Raw genomic sequence first — 23,105 nt, forward strand, 5'->3', positions numbered from 1 at the left:
CCCGTCAATTGTTTGAAGTTTTGTGGCCTAAATGTTGCATGTTCATTGCATGCGTTCTCCATATCCTTTTTATGTCCTGTTGCCAATTGCTTGTAATAATAATGTTCAACTCGATATTGTTGCTGCTGTTGGCATAAAAGCAAAACCGCAAGCTGCTAGCTGGCTAACTGACGAACTGACTGCATCACTTCCTTCCTTCCTGGCTTCCTGTGCGTTCGACGGCCTTTCATTTGGCCAACAAATGAAGTGAAAGTCAACTAACTATACAACTGCGGCACGCACATTATCTATGTATGTACATACAAACAAACACATGTATATAATAATAACAGCAATTTTTATGTCCAAAGTGTTGTTGCAACACTTCCTGCAGGATCTTATTTGCCTTTAAGGACAATAACATGAAAAAGTGTCACACAAAATGTCCCGAAATATAATTAATTGGAAAATTGACAGCTTAATTGACACCTTTATTTAGAACATAACATAAGAGACAGCAGTGAAATTATATTGTAAAAAATACGAAATTTTGACTGAGACCTAACTACGTTCAGCATCGCAATGCAAGCTGCAATTGGAGATAAGGCATGTGTTTTCACTCGGCAGTATTAGTTTCGTATATAAAAAGTATTTCGAATTCTGTTTGAAATAGCAGAAGAACAAGTACAAGAAATATAAGTTCTCATGTTTCTTTTTAGTGTAAATTGTAGCCCCGAGTTCAATAAATTATTCCAGCTATCCTTAACAAAAGTTTTGTTATTTGGGTTATCTGTGAAGCTCTCCATCAACTCTAGCTTTAGACTACTAGACCACTGTAGTGCTTTTAAGCGAATATGACTGCCATTTGGGTAGCAGTAGATGTTCCTGCAGTTTCTTTCAGAGAGGTGTGCATTCACTATGATAGTAGACACTGACTTTGAGTTCGCTTACAGACGATCAAAGCTGGTCAGAAATGCAGAGGCATCAAACTCGCGGACGACACACACACTTAACAAATTTTTGGAATAAAGATTGTAAACCCTTCGTCGTTCTATGAGGATCTGGTAATAGAATTTTATGGGTTTTTGGGTATCAAAAAGAATCAACGGTCATAGTCAGATCCAGCTACCTTTGGCGTAAAGATCAACCCTATTACTTAACCTAACCTGTGTTATCTCGGAACAAAAAGCGAAGTCAGCAGTCGGTTTAGACTAGAAGGCATAACAACCATGTCATCTAACTCTGAGCTTACTATTATAGTTGGGATTTCCAGACATCTCTATAGTTGATGCGTTTGCCATAAATTATCAACAATTCAGGGCATCAAAGTACAAATACAGAAAAGTAAATAATCACTCCGATATTAGCTCACTAACCGTACACTCTGAAGTAGGATTGCTTAATCCCATTGTCGATTGCATTGAGCTATTTAAAAGCAAGGCCTACTGGATACTAGCCCGGAATGAATGCCGAAAGATGTAGTGAACTTCATTTTCAATCAGTAATATTTAACTGTTTCAGATACCACATCCACTTCATTAATATATGGAGGTATTATTTTTTGTTTGTGTAAAAGCACGTTGGTATTAAGTTACATAGTCTCGTTTTTCAAAGGGTCTAAATCGTTTCGGTATATGAAAAACCCAGCATCGTGAGAATTATTTTAGATCACATAGATCAAAACTGTAATAGACGAAGGTTGTTCGGAAAATAGACTGAAATCTCAGCCAAATCTAAATGTTCTAATTTGGATGATATTTTGAGCTAAAACTTACGGAACCCTTTGATATCCCCGGAAAAAGTGATGTAAGATGTTTCACCATACGAAAAAAATGGAATAAAGTAGAGAAAACCCAATATTTAGCATTTTAATTTTGTTTACTATAAATTTGGTCTATTTTGTATGAGTCTTGCCTATTTGGTCATATTCTGTTACCATTCGAAATGAGTTGACCGGAGACATTTTTTGAAAATCAGACGCTGTCAAAATTGCAAGAAAGCCCTCGGCAAATAAGCCGCTGAAGTTTGCACGAATTTCTATGTTTAATCAAACTAGAGTTATGTAATTCTCTCCTAAGAATTGCATTATTAAACCCTGAACAAGATACATATATTAACTTTGTCATCTTAAATTGAAAGTGTAAAAAATGCAGCTTCTTGCACAAGAACTAAAGCCGCTCGACTTTTCCAAGCGACATCGGTTTGCTCTATGGGCTCTTGAAAAGTTCCAAGAATATCTGACGTTTTTGAGCGAAATTTTGTTCAGGCTCAATGGGTATGTATGTAAATATGCTAAATTGCCGCATTTGAGACGAAAAGCAACCTCGAGAGATTGAATAGCTGTCATTTCATACAGAAAAAACGGTTTGGTGTGGTTTGGGCGCCGGTGGGATCATCGGTCCATATTTCTTCAAAAATGATGTTAGTGAGAACGTTACCATCAATGGTGACCATTAGAGCGCCATGAAAACCGACTATTTGATTCCTGAAATTAAATGTCATGATCTCGGTGATATTTGGTCTCGAAAAAACGGCGCCACTTCCTACAACTCGCATCAATCAATGTATTTACTGAGAGAATTTCACGTTTTGGGTCGATCGATTGCCCATCAAGATGGTATGATATCACACCGTTAGACTTTTTCCTGTGAGGATATGTAAAGTCTAAGTTTATGCTGGCAATTCCGATTCGATTCAGCCCTTGGAGCAAAAGCTGACGGAAGTTATTCGACAGCTACCAATCGAAATGCTCGAACGAGTCATTGAAAATTGCACTGAACGGTTGGACCGTCGGAGACGTAGCCGTGCCCAAATTTGAAAAAGATAATCTTCTACAAATAAATGCCAAGGAATGTTTTTTTGAATAATAATAAATATTCCAAATTAAATTTGAAGTTTCAGTGTTTTTTCTTTAAAAAAGTAGGCAACCTCGAAATGGATCACGCTTTAGTTGACGAGAAAGGTTCAAGAAATTTTGTAGGGATTATTTATTGTTCGAGGCAAAGTTATAATATCAGAAAAGATTTTCTTGATCGGATCGCTACATCATTGAGCTGCCTTACAAGCTGAATTTTTTTGTAAATGGTTTCCAACTTCGATACAACCGAATTTAAAGATTTTTCTTGTTATTTCATTTCAGTTAGCCTTTGAGAGCAGAGGAATCGAACATACAGCGGAAACAGCGGCTCGCTATTTTATTGAATTCAACTGATTGACTTTCTTGCTGCTTTCAAATGTAAAATTTTTGAAGCAGGCAGAAGAGTGGCGAAACGAACATTGCTATTGATTGCTTTGAAAATGCCTAAACGAGCAGACATTGAAATGTAAATAATCAAGCGACTGAAATACTTGAGTGGATACATATTTTTGTACACATATGTAAAAACACCCATACTAAAATCACCAGCTTACTGATAGAACCACTGAATGCCACTGAGATGCTCTACACATGGCATACAAATTTTTACAACAACAACACAACATATGCAACAATTCACACATGCGCAAAAGGACAAACAGGATTACCAGGATGCTTAATGATGCTGTCGCCACAATTACGCCGACTGAGGGTGCTATTAATAATAGCAAAAAATACACTTGAGAGGGGCGGTCAAGCGTACGGGGTAACTAACGGCAAACAGATGCACTTAGAAGTGTGTATAATAAATAATATGCAGTCTACAAATTATTCTACGGCAGCTCGGCAGATTCAAATTACTATTCAGCACAATAAATGAATGTTGAGGACATGTACGGATATTCATGAATATGTGTGTAATGAAAGAACTGCTTCTGGGTTGCATTCGAGTGCGAGCATCAAATTGCAAAGATCGTTTTTACGCCGACTGCACACCAAACAACTCAAGTACCTTTACAAATTTCGACACCAGTGCCGAAAAATTAAAAATAAAAATGTCCTTCATGCTTTTGTTTACGTCTTAAGCCGTTCAGCCACGCCTAAAATATGTGTTATTGTTATTTGCTTTAAATTTTTTTTGTACCAATATTTTCAATTTATGTTTTTTTTTTACAGAAATTCGAAACTTTGCCCTACCACTTGGGCACCTAACGAAAAATTGCTGAGGGCAACCCTTATACACACTTAATTTTCCACTAAGTGCAACCACCCAGCATCACAATGAATTCTAACAGTTGCGCATGAGCATTAAGCGAAGTTGTTGTAAATGCTGAGTAAATAGTGTTTTTATCTTTTTCGCTGGACATTAACTTTCAGCAACATTTGTCAGCAATTTATATTATCCTACGGCGATATGAAGGTAAGTATAAATTTCGCCTGTTTAATTGCGTCACACAGTTGTTGTACTAATTCTCAATGTTGCGGTTGCAATTGATTGATGATGCTAGCAATTAATGGCGTGTAAGAGGCTTAAACGAAGTGTGAAGGGGGTTGAACTTGAGGTTTATGTAAACAATTCCACTAAAATATTCGAATTCGAAACAGTTGATTTGATGGTCCAAATATTGTTTGAAAAGTAAAAGTAAAGAACATGTGGTACGATTAGCAGGACCTTCTTGCCATACAGCGTACGATGATGGTAGTTTAGATGCATCTAAATTGTTTTTGATCAGATTTCTAGCGAATAAAATGAGTATTATTTCTACATTCAATGAAAAAGTCTTTGTAAATTCAAATACAACGATCTGAATACGTTCTAGATGTTTGGTAGAACTGTTGTCTTTGCTGTCGTTGTAGCATCAAAAAACATTCCCTAAATAATTTGAGGAATGCTGCAAAGGTCAGATATATTTATATATGCGGTTCCATTAACAAATATATACAAATATCTTAGAGACGGTCGAGCTGTCTCCTGGTCTTTATACATATACATATGTACTTATATACTTCGCTGTCATTCAACAATCGCATTGATTCTCAAGTTTAGTACAATATCGCCTTTGAACGACTGATGGATTCAAAAGATGTTGAAATCTTCCAAATTTTTCTAAAATTCTAGATTTTACACAACCAAGAACCTTAGCTAAAACCACGATACTAAGGAGTATACATTTTTCCTTGTAACGAAAAAAGTTGCAAGACATGCAATATTTTGAAAAAGTTTTCAACGACGCTCACAATAAATTCAGAACAGACGCAACAATACTTTAATTCTGCCACAGACAAACCACATATTTATATACAGACTTTTCCAATAAGAGAAGCACAATTGATACAACTCAGTTCTGAATATACAAGGTGCGTTCCAAAGTAAACGGGACTTTAAAAAAAAGCAGAACAAATGTTTTTTCGGCAAAATCAATTTATTTTATTCAAAATAGTCTTCTTCTGCTTCAATACAGCTTTTTGCACGGTCCAAAAGCATGTCAAACGAGTGTTTTAGCTCGTTGACCGGTATGGCCGCCAGTGTGCCGGTGCAAGCCTTTTGAATGGCCTCTACGTCTGCATAACGCTTTCCTTTCATGGGCAAATGCATTTTTCCGAAAAGAAAGAAGTCGCACGTTAGCATATTAGGTGAATACGGGGAGTGGTCAATGGTTAAAATGTGAGTTTTGGTCAAATACTCGTAATCGTCCTTCGAATGTTGGATTCTGAGCAATTTTTGGTCGTCAGTCAATTTGTGCGGAACAAACCGTGCACACACCTTTTGTAAGCCTAAATGTACGGTCAAAATCCGATAAATCGATGTTTTGGAGAAGTTCAACTCCATTTCCATGAATTTCAATGATGGTTTCGGCTGATTTTTTATGAATTCACTCACAGTTTCAATGGAATTTCCGGTGATCACGGATTTTGATAGACCCACATGTTGATCGTCATTTATGTCCTCACGACCACTTTGAAAACGTTGAAACCACTCGTGCACTCTGCCATGGGATAGGCAATCATCGCCATAAACTTGTTTCATCAATTGAATCGTTTCGGTAAAAGTTTTACATATTTTAAAACAAAATTTAATGTAGGCTCTTTGTTCGAAGCTCATTTTCGCACCGATAACCTAAACATACTGACACTTAAAACACAATAACTTCACTTGCAATCAATGAAATGTCATGAAATTCTCACTAGACATTCGATAAAGAAGCATCGACATATAGATGGCGCCACCAGGGGGTGCTAGATTCAAAAAGTCCTGTTTACTTTGGATGGTAGCTTCTTGTAAGTTACCATCAAGGCTTCATAGCTGTCAATAAATTTTACAACTTAAAATCTTTCGAAGACAATGCTGCCAATTGTCTAGATATGTATATTAATTGTCAAAGTTAAATTAAGTGAACTAAACTAAATTACTTAATTTACAACTTAATTGCCACAGTTAATTGAGCTGTTTACCAGTATTATTCAACAGGGTGAGGCTATTACTAAAATGTGCATTTTAAACTAGTTACATATGCAGGGCTTTTAAAGGATACTTTGGAACATGAAAAAATCAAATTCTTAAAATTTATTAGATGTACTCCTAGATCCAGATATGTATGTAAAGTGAACCCTATTTGGAATTTAACACAAAGCTTACATCTGGAAGATAGGAGTTCAACCGATATCAAAGTTAAGGTCCTTAACCGTTGATAGAATACTACGCATATGTGTGTAAGCTAAGTTATAATAGCTGTGAGGACAAATGAAAAGTGGGCAAACAAGTAAAAACACTAAATCAACACTATTTGCGAAATATCTTTCAATATTTTCAATGTAAGTAGGTGCCTGCAAGTTTGTACTTCGAAAAAAATCTTTCGATGATTTTATCTTCTCATATCCACTTTCATTTAATATTATGAAAACGGTTTGGCAACGATGAAGAAACAGACATGACTTACTATAAAACAGTGAAAAACATAAAGTGTGCTTAAAATATAATTTGAGGACTTCCACGCCTGTGAATGCATGACAGCCGTATAGATTTAAAACTTGTCAGGGGTGAGCCTAAAGTTAAAGAAAATATTTTTTCGACCAACCATCTGATCTCAATATTAAAGGGAGATATCTTACCTAAGTGCATTTCTGATAAGAGATTTTAAGAGTAACTTAGTAAATGCCGAATTCATGTATAACTCTTGCTCGTTCTAAAATTCGAAGTTTAATGTTTATTTTTCACACATAAAATTAGAATTAACGAGCATGAAGACAATGAAATAAAATGCTTATAATGATATCTACAAAGGTATTCTTATTGTTTATTAGCAATTTTATGCCCTCAAATTACTTTTTTTGGAAATCAATCAACTGTCAACGTGTTCTCATCATTTATAACAATAATTAGAAAAAGGGAATAGTAAAAATATAGAGAAGTAAGAAAATATACCGAAATATTTAATTATCTTCATTAGGGTGGTTCTTAAAATAACAAAAAATTTTGCTGTCCGCAACAAGTAGCTGTATTTAAACGAATAGCACAGGTCAAAGTTCTTTAAGCAGAGTAAAGAGAAGTTGTGTTTTTCGAGGCCAAAATTTATATGTTATATTTTTGATTGCAATTTTCTTTTAGTCTATATACAGAGAAAATAATATGTTTGCTACTCTCAACCTTTAATAACCAAGAAGAGCGATCAAAACATGCTTGTGATGAATACGTCTATAGCGATAGCGATTTTTGATGGTAAATAAAGAAAAATGTACAAGTATATACATTTTTTTGGAAAAGAAGAAATCTGAAACTGCTTTATGTTCAAAGAAAATTACAAAAGAACGAAATTCGCCCGCAGTAATATTTTGTAAAGAATTGAGGATTAAACCAGTAAGAAAGGGCTGAGTTCGAGAGTGAGTCAACATTTCATACTCTTGCAACTTGCCAAGATCAAATTCGAGGAAATACCTTCCGGTGAAAGGTTTGTAAGTTAAATAAGCTCCACGGAAAGTTTTTACCTGATATATGTGGCATAAAATCAACTGGAAATTCAAAAATCTTATCAATTATCAATCCGATTCAACCCATTACAGCCATACTCTCACAGATTAATCGATATTTGTGATCTGGAATTTTGAGGTCCGGAACGAATATGGTTATGTACATTAAACCTTTTAGAGAGCGGGGACACGTCTACTTCTCCAAAAAAATTTAAACTGCATTAGGGATGGCCATCCTAATGTGGTTTCTTATACCAAATAACAGTCTTTTGTTAGCGTGGCTGTGGTGCGATTACGTCCATATACGTACCGTATTTTTGTCCCAAGAAACGCCCATACCAAGTTTCATCAAGAGATCTCAATTTTTACTCAAATAACAGCTTCCACAGATGGACGGACAGACGGACAGACGGACAGTCATCCGGACTTCACCTCGTCTTGTCATCCTGATCATTTATATATATGTATACAACCCTATATTTATCTCGTTTTAGGTGATACAAACAACCGTTAGGTGAACAAAACTATCATACTCTGTAGCAACTGGTTGCAAGAGTATAAAAACACAAGGTCCTTATAGGCCTTATGGTTATAAAAAAACAGTTTTCCCCACCTAAATGTAAGAACCACCCTAATTTTAATAAAAATGTGGAATTGTATGTATGTATGTGCACAATTTGTTTTTCACATAATAAATAAAATTGTGTAAAGATGTTACCAAATCATTTGTCTGTGCGTTTTTTGGATTTTTGGAGAAACAACTTTTTGGCGGCAAACGACCACCTACCTAAACGAAACTGCGCCTTAACCGCCAACCGTCTTTTGTGCTGACCAGCCCGACCCTGTTTGCCAGCATACACGCTTGGCGGCTGCCTACTCATGGCGGTGTAGGCGTTTGGAGCGCGCGCCGCTACTAAAGTCAACGCTGTGGGAAAACATTGGCCGACAGTGGGCGCTTGGAACGCGTGCGCAGGCGCAGCTCCCGCAAAGCTGTGAGCTAACAAGTTATCTTAAATAAATTCAAATATACTAGTGATAATATAATTAAATTGTTATTGTTTAATAAGCATTATGAGGCACGTATATATATATAAAGTTGTAATTATGTAAGCCTCTAAACTGGTTTAAGTCTAAACCAATGCAAAAAGGTAAGTCACTGGCGTTTCGTGTGGGTTTTCCTGTAATGTGATGACATAGAAATCGATGTGGTTGTTGTTGCAAATACGAAATTTATGCACAAGTGCAGCAAGTGGCGTTGCATGAGAAATCAAATAAATGAATATAAAAGAAAAATTGCTCGTAAATCACATTGCCTGCTGCCAAATCGCACATAAATTGCCTAAACGTGTTGCAAGCAACGGAAAATACATATTTCAATGAATAAATGCAAGTATGTAAGCGCTTTGCCGCCACTCCAGCGTCGTTTCCGCTTTGCGTAGCAGTGCCATTTATTATTTTGCTTTAATTGCCCGCGACACTACTGTTTTTCAGTTGCTGTTGTTGCATTGCAAAATTTATTTATTGTTTACGCACATGCGCCGCCCATTGATTGGCTCATTTCTATTGTAAAAAGGTATTGAACAAAACAAACGCGCATGCGCATGCGTCCGCACTTGAGCCGCCCAATTGATGATTGTGCGGAAAATACTGGCGTTTGTTGTAGTGGAAAAATATATGCGAATCTCTAAGTACTTCCTGTAATTTCAATATAAGTAAATATGCACGGCCACTCATTTCACAAACTAAAAATAGAAAAACAATAACATTTTTTTTTTGCTGCCACTTGTCCGTTTTAATATGTAATGCATGTGCAGCACAATAGCACTTTACTCCCTTCTTGCACTCCCTGTTGCAACCCTTGTTTGCCCTGCAACCGAATGCAAGACCCGTCGTGATCCTTTTGCCTTTTACCGTTCCCTATTTTCTACCCTTGCAGTTTTATATAAATTTTTTTTTAACAGAAAAGCCGTTTTTTTTATAGGAAATGCAGTAAGCATGCGTGCCACACGTGTGCCGTTGCAGATTCGTTTTAAGTGATCATAAAATTAAAGCAAACAGTTTTTTTTTATGTATAACGAGCGAAAGGCAGTTCATATAAGGAAACATAAGTTATAACTGAAAATTTTGGGATTTTCACTTTGGATCTGACATTATTACGAAATCGCGAAAATTTTATTGCAATTTCAAACTTATAAATGTAATTCCGAAAATTTAATATGATACCGAATTGGTAATGCAGCCCGAATATTTCGGGAATACATTTAAAACTTCGCAATTTCTAACTTTTCAATGTAATCGGGAAATTTTAAAACAATCCCGAAATCTTAAAACAGTCCCAAAATTTCGGGACTACATTTAAAACTTTGCAATTTAAATCTTTTAAGTGTAATGGCGAAGTTTTAATTCAGTCCCGAAATTTTAATACAGCCCCGACATTTCGGGACTAAATTTAAAACTTCAATTTATTTGGTCTGGACAACCAAAATATATGTGAGAATCAAGTTTCGCAAAAACTGAAAAATTATGTTATTTTATTAAACTTTCTTGATTTAGTAAAGATAATAATATGAAGCATTTTTATCGGTAATTTTTGTAAGTTTCATCTCTACTGAAATGTTTCCAGCGAAAAAAAGTCAAGTTATAGCTTTGCTAGTTTTATTCTGCATAGTGCAATTTTAAATTTTTAAACGAAATCCCGAAATTTTGGTATTAAAATGTAAATCATTTCTGAAAAGTTAGATTAGCCAACTAAAAATTTGTTGAATATGAGCTTTCAAAAAAATTAAACAAGATCGCAATTTATTCGACAATGGCAAAAAAAGCCATTCCTTAATTACAACTTTTCGTGCGCCTTTCCCATTTTACATATGGTCGTAATAATCGTCCATCTATGCTCGCTATTCGTCAAATTGTTGAAAATTTCGAGTGTAAATTTTCTTCATATAATGTTCAAATGCCAAAAGTCACCGCTCGAAGTAATGAAAATATTACTGCCGTTCAGGCAAGTGTTGGTGAAGACCGTAATCTGTCGATACCAACACGTTCTCAAGAATTGGGAATGCCTCAAACCACAACCTGGCGGATTTTGAGGGAGGACTTGGGCTAGCCTTCAGTAGTCGAAGTCGATTAAGAATCGATTCTTGGCATTCGAAAAATCGACTATTTTACGAGAAAACTCGATTTTAAAGTAGAATCCGAATCGAGTTTACCATCCCAACTGGCAGCCATCGCGTGCACATATAATAACCACCACAAAAAAATGATTTTTTTTTCATGTAATTTATATTGAAAACAGAAAATTTGAAAGAGGCACCTCTTAATATTAATATTAAGAGCTCATCTTTTGAATGACTTTTTTTTACACATTTCGAAAGTTTTGAGCCTGTTTTTCAGTTGAAAAAAGAGGTTGCCTCAAAATGGCACACCCTAATGTATATATACGTTCAGTGCACGCTTTGTGTTCTTGGTCGTTACAGTTCGCTCCCACACAATTCGGCATAATTTCATTTTGAAATTGTTTTCATAGTTGCAATCGCTCGGTTTCGAACATTTGAAATTTGTTATCTATTTTTTGTATGTAATTTGTAATTATTTATGTAAATATCCAAAATATAATAGAAATATTTTAAAAAAGTGTAAAGAAGGATATGAAATGGATATTTTTGTGCAAGCTGTACATGAAGGGTACAAGAATTTGAGTATATCACATTCTAGGTTATACAGAAAATTGTGCGACTGAAGTTGGCGGACGCCTGGTACTCCTGTGAACGCAATGTGAGAAATGAAAAGAGAATTTGCGGATAATGAGAGACAAAAGAGTCGTCGTGTGGACATTGTTTAAGGGCACACTAAATATCTGATCTGCGCTGGCCATTACATTTTACTATTCATGCTTTAAGAAGTGCACTTGATTAGCATAAACTATCAATAATCGTTTTTCGAAAGCAGAAATGTGATTATTGAATTGTGGTCAGTTAGATGCTATTTGGTAAACTTTAAACCTTTTTACTTCTTCTTACTAACAGCCTTGTAAATATCGGACTTCAGACGAACTGGTTATAGGAATACATAAATGTCTAGAATGGCTACCAAATTTATACTATTTGTCTCTTTACAAGATATTCATTCAATTTCAAACACTAAGCATGTAAAAGACGCCTACATTTCGACCTACAACCGAAAATTTGCATGTCATTTGGGCGACTGAAGTGCCAAAAACGCCCGTGTTCAGCACGCTTCTGGTAAGCATATGCAAAAGTAATAAAAAATTAAATGAATAAAATTAAAAGGCAACCTAACAACGGTTAAAAACACACATCTACATACATATGTACATACATATGTATGTTTGTGCCGGTGTAAGAGCTGTACGCCTACACAATTAAAAATCCTAATGAATGCGGCGGCAATAAAAATATTTTCCTTTCGACCTTAGCGAATGTGTGTGCCATGTGTTATCCAGTTTCACTATATACTTATACCACTAAACGGCATTGTTCCAAACCCTCAAGCACATGTAATACTCGCATCAAGCCACCCCTAACATACACCTACGCGCACATGTGACCACCAACAGACAAAGCCAAACAGAAGTGTTTGGTGAAAAAAGGACCTACGCGTGGACTGAATGATGGAAAAGTGTTCAAAAGGCAGTAAAGGATGTAGATATGTATGTCAGCAAAAGATTGTCCATGGCAACAACCCTTGAACCAACTGTATAAATAAGTATGCATGTGTGTGCGACGCCAAAAAAGTAGTGGACACGCACGCTTGCGCAATACTTATAATGCTTATGATGTTTAGCAGTCCCAAATATTACTTTTCCAGCACGGCATACTTTTTCAATACTACAACAACTAAGTACTACAGTACACTAAAGTACAAAAGGAACAGCTGCCATTTCGCTGACGGCAGTGAAGTGTGTCAGCCTCTCATATAGACGCCCATACGAAGCGATATAGGAATATTTATATTCTACTATTATCTCAACGCATCTACAGCTCTCCAACAGTTGGTCCACATTCCATTCTATCCGTAACCACCGCGCATCTTCACTCCTCTACCACCGCTTTGAGGAAAATTTCTTCATTTATCATTTTATCACATCACTCAAAGGATCACAAAGCGTTCGTGTCTGCTTGTCTCTCGCTCCGCACTTTCTGTTTACTTTGTATAATAAAATTACAACTACGCTCAATTATGCATATATACATGTAGACATACACATACATATACATATATGCGTGTATGTACAAGCCCATATGTATGTGGTTATGTTCCGAGATCAATAATCTGCTAGCGATGCGATCTGGCTCTGTGGTTTGCCGTCAGCTGCACGAAATTATAGAAATTGAAATTTTATGAAGTGTTGGCCATTAAAATGCGTTTAATTTAACATTTGGCTTATGGCTTTTTATTTACATACAGATATTGGTACAAGCGTATATAATTTTTATGCTCAAAAGATGCACATATTTATGCTTGCAATGTTAATTTGTTTCATTGACACCAGAAATATAGGATATACATATACATATGTATATACGTTTGTCAAACATACATACATACATACAAATGTATTAGGATGAATCCTTTGAATTAAAAAACTGAGACAGTCGACACAAGCTTCTCTGCGAATTTTTCACTAGCATAATCATTCCGCAGGGGCAAGTAGTTTTCACTTGATGTCAGGCCCGAACTTAAGGTGAATACAAAAGACTCTCCCAACCAAGCTCCCAAAAATTCGACGAGTCACTATCGATATGAGAGACCTGGCGTTGCCTTGATGGAACACGATCCCCACCCTATTGCCAAAGTTGACCGCTTCTAGCCGGTTGCTGCCTTTAGACGGTATACTTGTTGAAAATACAGGTCTGAATTAAAACTTTGACCGTAAATAAATGAATAATCTCATCAAACATCTATAAAATCCTTCCTGACCCTCAATCCTGACTGGGCACCGTTTTTGCAAGTTCCTCGCGATTCGTCATCAGCATTTTCGCTTTAGCTCCTAAGCGAAGGCAAAAGTGCAAACATGGTAGTCAGAATTAAACACTTCGAGAATTGGCCTTTCATAGCTTTGTGTTGTTTACAGTAACTTAAAGTATTCTTCTAGACCAAAAAATTAAATTAAATATCGAATATTTTCGCGGGAAAATTTTTCACAACTTTCGACGCTGATAATCTCATCAAGAGTGCATAGATGAACTTTAATAAATTTTTCGCGATTAAGCTACAGTAAGGACCAGTCTTTATCGATCGTGTGATAGATCCAATCGAGGTCCTAGCTAACTCCAGGACGAATTTCGTGAAGGTCGTTCAAAATCAGTTGTTGTTCCGGAAACTAATGATGCTGTACGCAAACTGATATCATCTTGTGACTTATCGTAATAGATGATAGAGACAACTATGGACATTGGTGGGAATAGCATACATTCAATATTGCATGAAATAAAATAAATTTGTTCGTTGGAGTCAACACAATTTTCCAATTGCTCAAAAAAGGCTCGTTTCGATTGGTCGAGTGAAATGTTAACAAAATACGAAAACAGTGCTTTGAAATAGTTCTATAGCATCGTGACAGGAGATGAATATTCGATTTACGTATGCGAGCCCGAAAGTGAACAGCAGTGTATGGGTGTTTCAAAATGAGCCGAATCCAACGCATTTCCAAGCAAAGGGTTGCCTGTTTTTTTTTTGGAAAAACTAGACGTACCATACCACTAGAACAACGCAGAGTAGTAAATAACGATTGGTACAAAACCATTTTTGTGCTAGTTGTCTTTTAAGAAATCAGGAAAACCATCCGCCGAAGACGTATAACTCTTCACCAAGACAATGCGAGCTTTCACATTATTTTTTAGAGCACTCAAAATATCGATGTGTTGAGTCACCCGCCGTATATTCATGACTTGGGAAAGGACGACTTCTTTTTATTCCTGTGTGTAAAAACTAAGCTAAGAGGTCAAAGTTTTTTACATCTAAAGTGGCGGTTGATATGTTTAGAACCCATTCTTTGGAGATATCTCGATCAGAGTGGAAAAGTGCTCGGAACATTGGTTCAAACCCTTGCATAGATCTTATATCATGTTTTATAGGTTATAGGTATAGGGTATTGAAGTTATATTATAGCTCCCAGAATTATCCTAATGTAACTTACAGCAGGCAAAACTTATGATTTTGATACTGAACAGAACTGTCCATATGCAGTTGTAAGGGAGGGACAAAAAGTTTGTAGGTGGTAAGCTAAATATAAATGATATGCCATTACATTTCTTATATTCAATAATAAATACAAAGAGGATAACTTTCGATTCACAGTATTAATACTTTTGATTGAGGGCTATGCTCGACAACTAGTAATCAAATTATAAGCCATCTGATCTACCATATAATCAGCGGTAATAATTAACTTAAAATTGCCGTTTGACATATCGCCATTGTGCGGCGTCGTCTGTCTAATAACCTACTCAAGAAGTTAGCAATGAATTCACTTAAATACTTGAAATTTCGCTTTCTAATAATCCAGCACTAATTCATACCCTTACTCTACGAGTATGAGCGCTGTCACGCACGCATAAATTTTGGCTTTTCGCTCAAGAGCCACGAAGCGGCGTTCAATTGACGGCGAGACTTCTGCGCCGCATGTGGGCAATCAAGGCGCGTCAGTTGCAGATGTTTTCTTTACGGTTTAACGGCAGAGCAGCACAATAACTACACATGCGGGCTTTGGTTTACTAATATTTCGTGCCTAACAATTAATGTACAATGAATATAAATTTTGAGTAGCCATCAGCAGCAGAACGGCAACAGTAAATAAGGGATGGAGGGAGATAGCCGTCAAATGCAAATACAAGAGGATTACTAAGAAAAAATATTGTGAGTTTGTACTTAGTACGATAGACGAGATCAAAGATGCCACTGTTGGTGGCTGGGTGCGACAAGTTGCTGCAATGAATGTTTAAGCTCTAAATGAATCATATGACGACAGTTGCACTAGTTAAATAACTTATAAAGTCATTCGATATCTTCATTTGGTCTGTCAACAATGCAATTGCGGAGACCAAGTTAAATATTTTCCCCCACAGTATTCGTTAAATTGAGGTCTGGTGACAGTTAAAATGATGGGATATTTTTTGGGATAATCGAAATTTATGATAAAAATTTGGCTTCAAAATAAGTGCACTAAAAATGAGGAAAACGGAATATTAAATAATAATTAAGAAAATGAATTAAGAACTCTCACCATATATTGTGCTTATAATGGTATATGAAGTGGATTTAAAGTTTTTAATATTGCAAAATTTAATTACCAACAAAGTAGTTGTTTCAACAAAGGCAAAAGAACAGCTGGAATGATGAGCAGTGCCGTGTCGCAGTGGAGAGAAAACAAACTCCCTACCTCGCAACGTTACGTGCGGAATGGAATAGATACCACGATTTCAAGAGGGAAGCGAGACGCATTTGCAAGCAAAAAAAGGTAGAGGCCAAAATGCGTGAGTATGAAGAGCTTGACAAGCTGGCCGACAGGGATAACGCTCGAAAATTCTACGAAAAAATTGGGCGACTAACACAAGGTTTCAAGATGATTCCCAGAGATTAGCTAGTGACTGATGCTGAGAGCATACTAAAATTATGGAGGGGACACTTCTCCAGCCTACTGAATGACAGTGAAAGTATAACCTTGGATGGTTAACCCGATTTCTCAATCGATAACGATAGGGCACACGTTTCAATGGCCGACTATGAAGAAGTTCGAACAGCAATTACCCCTCTGAAGAACAACAAAGCGGTGGGGTCCGATAGATTGCTGCCCGAGCTATTCAAATACGGCGGCGAACAACTGATAAAGAGCATGCATCAGCTTCTTTGTAGAATATGGTCGGGCGAACTAGAATTTAAGTGTGTTCTGCCCAATCCATAAAAAGGAAACCCCACAATCTACGGCAACTAGCATTGGATAAGCCGCCTCAACATCGCATATAAGGTTCTATCGAGCGTATTGTGTGAAAGATTAAAGGTCACTGTCAACAAACTGATTGGATATTATTAGCGAGGCTTTAGGCTAGGAAAATTAACAACTGACCAGCTATCCGCCATGCAGCAAATCTTCGAAAAGACCCGTGAAAAGAGGATCGACACACACTACCTCTTTGTCGATTTCAAAGCGAAAAGAAGCTGTCTTTATTAGGCTATGTCTGAATTCGGTATTCCCGCAAAACTAATACGGCTGTCTAAACTGACGTAGAAAAATACCTTAAGCTCCGTCTGGATCGGGAAGGATCTCTCCGAGCCATTCGATACCAAACGAGGTTTCAGACAAGGCGATTCCCTACCGTGCGACTTCTTCAATCTATTGTTAGAGAAAATAATTTCAACTGTAAAGCTTAATAAAGCAGGTACAAAAAGCAATTTTTTGTGAACAGATCTCCAGATTTTACTAATTTTTAGTAGAGTTACCTAGGACTATTGACGAGATCAAGCAAACTATCAGCCTGAAATCATTCACCATTCTAACTAAGAGAAATTTTAGCCTCAAATTAACGTTTTGCCAAAAGGTTTCTGAATCATATTTATAACAAAACTAGAAAAATTTTTGACTTTGATTGCTCAGAAGCTAAAAAACCCTTCAAAACTGAAAATGATTCCCATGTTCACTTTTATGACAGATATACGCTATAGTGGGCCGTTATCGGAGGTCGCGACAAATGATCCGCTCCTTGCGGAGAAAAGGACGTCTCAATCTCAAAAACTGAGGGGCTTCGCGCATATACAGACAGACATGTCTAAATCTACTCAGTTTGCTTGATCATTTTCATACGTATTTTATAGGGTCTCCGTTGTTTTCTGCTGGGTTTTACAAACACCTGTTCAGTGTACAATAAGTCGTTTTAATCTAAAAAAGACCTATACAGTTCTATTAAGAAAACAAAGCGAGGAAAGGCAGATATGGAAAACTAAAATGAGTTTCGCTCCAGTAATTGTTTTCAATGTTGAAAAGATAAAAATTAATAAATAAATAAATAAAATGTGCATTAACAACTCACCCGAAAAATATGCCGCTGCGTTTGAAATATTTTCTGAAAAGAAAAAATAAACAATAAATTTTTATATGAATTGAAATAAGAAAATATAAAAAATTGAGAAAAAAATAATAGAATGAAGTTTAAGTTCTTCAATTTAAATTTTTATTTATAGTAGAGACTAACAAGCAAGCACAAAACCTCTTTTATACGATCAGATGCCCACTTTTTGCCAAAAAGTATTAAAAAATTACAGAAATTCCCAGCCCTCACTTCAATTCCAAAAATTCAATAATAAAGTACTGATATACGCTTGTATGTTGGTATAATATTTCCAAACATTCTTAATGCCATGATTTATGGCTCAGCGCCTTTGGTAATTATGGCTCAAATTACCATTTTCCAACAAATTTTCCCCGCATATTGCTACCTTTCCAAAACTACTAACAATGTAGTAATGTGGCTATACTCGTACACACATACATATGCACTTCTGTTCGTCACTGTCATCTTTATATTGCACCAATAGGTAATAGGTAAGTACATACATTTGTTAGTGTTTATGACTTTTCTTGCGTGCAGTTGGAAATGCTCAAGCGCCTTGATGGCTTAGCGCCGGCGCATATGGAAAATTCGGCGGAATTTCTGAAGTGTGTGCGGCATACGTTGCGGTGGCCACAATTAGAAACAGTGAAAGCAGTAAATGACTACTGATGAATTTCCAAACAGTTTCTCGAAACCAGCTAGAGTTCTAGGAAAGCTGCTGATGAGTACTTTTTAGTGTAACATTTGGTTTAAATTACCTCAATTTGAGGTAAATTTGGCAGAATGAAAGGCACATTGAAATAATGTTGAGGAAAAAGTATGGAAATATTTAGTGGTATGTTTAGTTGTTTAGTGGTAATTAAAATTTATGTAAAACAAGACATACATATTTCAAATTGCTTTTAAAGCAAGAAATTAAAGATAAATACTTTTAACTCATCAATTAGCCGTCTTAGAACAAAACTGCCGAAATAAATAATGAAAATTAATTTCTTTTGTTTTTAAAAGATTAAAAATAACTATCAAAGCCACCATCATAAATTTCAGTTACTTTTGCTGAACAAAAACACTTTCATAATAAACCACGCATGCGCATCTTAACCAATATCAAAACGAAAACGCTCACACAAACACTAACGTCTGCAAACAAGGTTATATCACACTATCATTTAACGTTAAATCGACTTCACATCTAAAAATCTAAAAATTTAATGAATTTCAAAGGAACCGCCATCAAATTGTCACTTTGACTATTGATTTATTGTATCGCGTTGTGAGAGGCAAACAATAGACACAAGCTGCGAACCCTTAAGCTCAAACTCGCTGGGCATTTATTGCGTATTCCAGGCAGAAGCCACAGGCTACAAACTGAATCTTGTTATAATTTTAAATAGTAGATGCATTTTGTTCTTTTTGTCTTAAACATGTATACAGACAACACCCACACTACAACACATCTATTGTCTGCCCTTGAAATGCAGTTAATATGGCGGTTGTGGATTTCTTAGAAATCGTTAAAAATTCATTGAAATGCTCTCACGCCCTCGTCTACCTATAGGTAAAGGAGAAACAGAAGTATACAAATCGAAGAAGGTTTCATTTTATTGTGTTTGGTGCCAAAAAACCGAACAAAATTAATGAATTTCAAAGGAACCGACGTCAAAGTGCCATTTCTTGGTAATTTATTGCGGATGTAATTTGAGCCGATTTCAAAATAATTGGGTGAAAACGAATGATAGGCAGAAAATTACTAAATAAAATATTAAAACAGAAGAATAAATAATAAAATAAGAAAAAAGTAATAAAAATCATTTGCTGACTGCCACCATGTTTGACCAAAAGTAATTAAAATATTTTTTTTTTTTCAAACATTTTTTTTTAAGAAGATCTCGTAAATTTTAATGGTAATGAAGTGCTAAAAGGAATCCAAATTCAGTTTACTTGTTTTAATTTCGGTACTATTATAATTAAACCCGGATCGAAAGCAAAGGAACCGAAATCATTATAGTAGGAAATGGGTGCTAAATGGTGGTTATATCCAATTTATTCCTATTCAATGCTAAATCTCAATTTATTTAACAAAACATGTCCATCAAATTTCATTAAAATATCAATCATATCACCATTTCCTGGAACCCACTGCAGGTTTATCGTTAAATAGGACGTTGCAGACTCTAAAAGATCAAGTCATTGCTTCACTATCTTCCATGAAACCTTAAGAGACTTTAGTGATTTCAAAACCGCTTGGTTATCTAAATAAATATATGCATATATATATTTTTTTTGTGTCAGAACAAGAATTCTTTCTTTAATCACTATCATTTCTGCTTGGAAAACAATGCAGTGGTCTGGTAGTGGGAATGCGATCCTAGTAACGAATTTCGATTAAAAGACGCCATCACCCACTCGATTATCTTGTTTGGGCGCATCCGTGGGCTCTCTCCACCTCATCCCTATCCTGCTATACTTTGGGACAAGGAACTAATATTAAATTAAGGCATGCTCAAGTTTCAGCAGTTCATAAAGTCTACTAGATGAACGAAAGGGAGGAATTTATCGACCAATTTCACCTATTTTCTGCACCTAACTGTAATAAAATGGAGGATGGAGTCATGTGTAGAAGTTCACGCAAGTGAAAAAAAAGTTCTCTGAGCGCCATTCACTTGGGAGTGGCCAGAAACGACTTCCGCTCTTAGACCAAGTATCCTCTGGGTAGCCAAAAAACATCCGTTTGAAGACGAGCTAAAGTGAGATTGCGAAACATCCCCTCCCCAGGGTTTTCCGCTGGGTTTGAGACCCGCCACTTAAACAATCCTACCAATGAAATAGAAACTACAGCCTCGGATTAATAACCCCCTTTTGATGACGACCGCTGCAACGTGTTATACATACTTATGTATGTACATAATTATAGATCCATTACATGTACTATACATTAACAAAACTAGTTAAAAACATGCTTGTAATGTATGTATGTATATAGTAAAATTCAAATAGTAATTACTTACCTAAATTATTATTATTTTAAAATTTCACCTTTACTAATCAGCACACACACAGAAGTTATATTTTTTGGCACAAATTACACTTATACAAATTATATTTTCACACACTTGAAACCCCAGGCAACTTTTTTCGCCGTTGTACATACTTATATAGTATGTATACACATCTACACACAAATTATATTTTAGCAAACATTTTCACACACTCATTAAAACCATGAGCTTTTCTTTTTATTTCACTAGCGAACTAAAGCACATTGTACAAACACAACACTCACTAACAACAACACAAAACAGGCACGAACCGTACTGAAAGAAACTTGCACAAACATGATCGATATCAAGGCTATGAACACATGCGCTTTTTCAGGAATTCACTTTTCTTTACACCTTTACATAGCTTTTATTTACAGGCACTTTAACACTTTTCACTTCAAATTTAAAGCAAATATTTGACATTATTTCGATACAATAACTTTAACAATATTTTAGCACAATTTAATATATTTTTATTATATTTCACTAAACTTCGCAAAACGCCACACGTCTCAACAAATTTCGGCACGAACTGATGTCACTCCTTCTGTTGTTTGCTCATCCTCACGAAAAGTAACAGGTGCGCGATCTCGTGCGTCGTCAATCGGCAATCGTTATGGAGCATAGCAAAAGGCAATTAACATATGCGCGAAAGCTTACATGCGTACTAACATAGGAATATTAGTGTACGTATAGGCATGTTATTGTAAATCAAAGCATGCACTGTTATTGAGTAGGCAAATTATGAATGAAGAGAGCCGTTTAGTGTTTTTAATTAAGGAAACTGTTGTAGCTTGTTAAAAAGAAAGAATTTTGTCATTGCAAAAGCAAAATTGATGCGTAAAATTTTTTTCTATCGCCAATGTCTTTACAATTCCATTTAATTATTATTAGTATTAAATTATTATTAATGTAATATATTATTAAAATTTTCATTGTAATTATTTTTATCACTAATATTATTGTTATTATACATCATTTCTTAAGTTCATTGAAAAAGTAAAAATATTTGGATGCTAATACGAGGTATGACAATTAAGTAATGAGACTGATTCCATAAAAACCGTATATTTGAAAATTATTCTACAACTCTGCCATCCCTTTCAAAGTAGTCCCTTTGGGCAGCTACATATACAGTGATTCCAGCGCGTTTTCCATGCTTCGCAACATTTCTGGAACGCTTCGACTGGGATGTCCGCGAGTACCCTCGTCACGGCCACCTGGATGTCCATAATTGACTCAAAATGGGTTCCTTTGACCACCGATTTTGTTTTAGGAAACAAACAAAGTCACAGGGTGACATGTCGGGCGAATAAGGCGGCTGTTGCAACACGGCGATCCTTTAGAGGCCAAATACTGGACACGCTGAGCGCGGAGACAACCATTGTGATCTTGGGCACGACTAAGATCACTATCAAGCTAGAGCGCTGGTGTTTATATCAATGGAGAGGGGAGGGATGCCGGAAAAAGAGAAATGGAATTTCAAGGTCACAGATATACCACAAGCGCGGCAATAAAATCAGTCTCATTATTTAATTGTCAAACCTCGTATGATAACTATCCTTGAGTTATTCCTGAAGAAGTATTATTTTCAAAAGTTTACAATACTTCGAGGTCCTAACATCGGCAACGCCCATCAAGAAACACAAAGAAGGTTCGTCATCGAGAAGCTGTAATTGCAGGTTGAATAACCTTTCAAGCACCTTATTGTCCGAAAAAGGTGCTCACATAATTTCTTAACATACTTCTCGTCTAGAGTGATATTTTCGATATAAAATCAGTCATAGGCATTTATGACCACATATTAGGCATCTAAGGTTTTGAAAAGTTGTTGTTAAATTTCACACCTTGAAGGTCTAAGTTCAATATCATTGGTTCTCTATTCTTATGGAACTTAAAATTGTGCAATATGGAAAGTATGGTGTGATTATGTTCGAGTTCTGAATTATATTTGTAGACCATGATAGGCTACAAAATATTCGATTCCATTCGAGTATTTCGCTATCTCTTGCCTTAAAGTGTAACATATTTCAAATTCTCGTAAAAATAACATTCTTCTAAATCAACAACAACAACATCCACAGTTGATGTCATAAATATTCATTATTAAAAAGAAAATTCTTCAAAATTGACCAATAAATTTTCCAACATCATTAATATTATATAACTGCAGCTGGTCTAGCAGCCAGAGAACAT

The 23,105-nt window shown here is 35.9% G+C and overlaps 1 long non-coding RNA gene across 1 annotated transcript in view; it reads right to left on the reverse strand.

Moving 5' to 3' along the window:
* Positions 1-17,847: 17,847 nt before the first annotated feature.
* Positions 17,848-23,105, reverse strand: part of LOC120769024 — a 124,728-nt gene continuing 119,470 nt past the window's right edge. The window contains exon 3 of the long non-coding RNA XR_005704815.1: positions 17,848-17,880. This is a non-coding gene — a long non-coding RNA (uncharacterized LOC120769024). The remainder of the gene's footprint in view (positions 17,881-23,105) is intronic.

Source organism: Bactrocera tryoni, chromosome 2 (assembly GCF_016617805.1).
Source record: "Bactrocera tryoni isolate S06 chromosome 2, CSIRO_BtryS06_freeze2, whole genome shotgun sequence".
NCBI lineage: Eukaryota > Metazoa > Arthropoda > Insecta > Diptera > Tephritidae > Bactrocera > Bactrocera tryoni.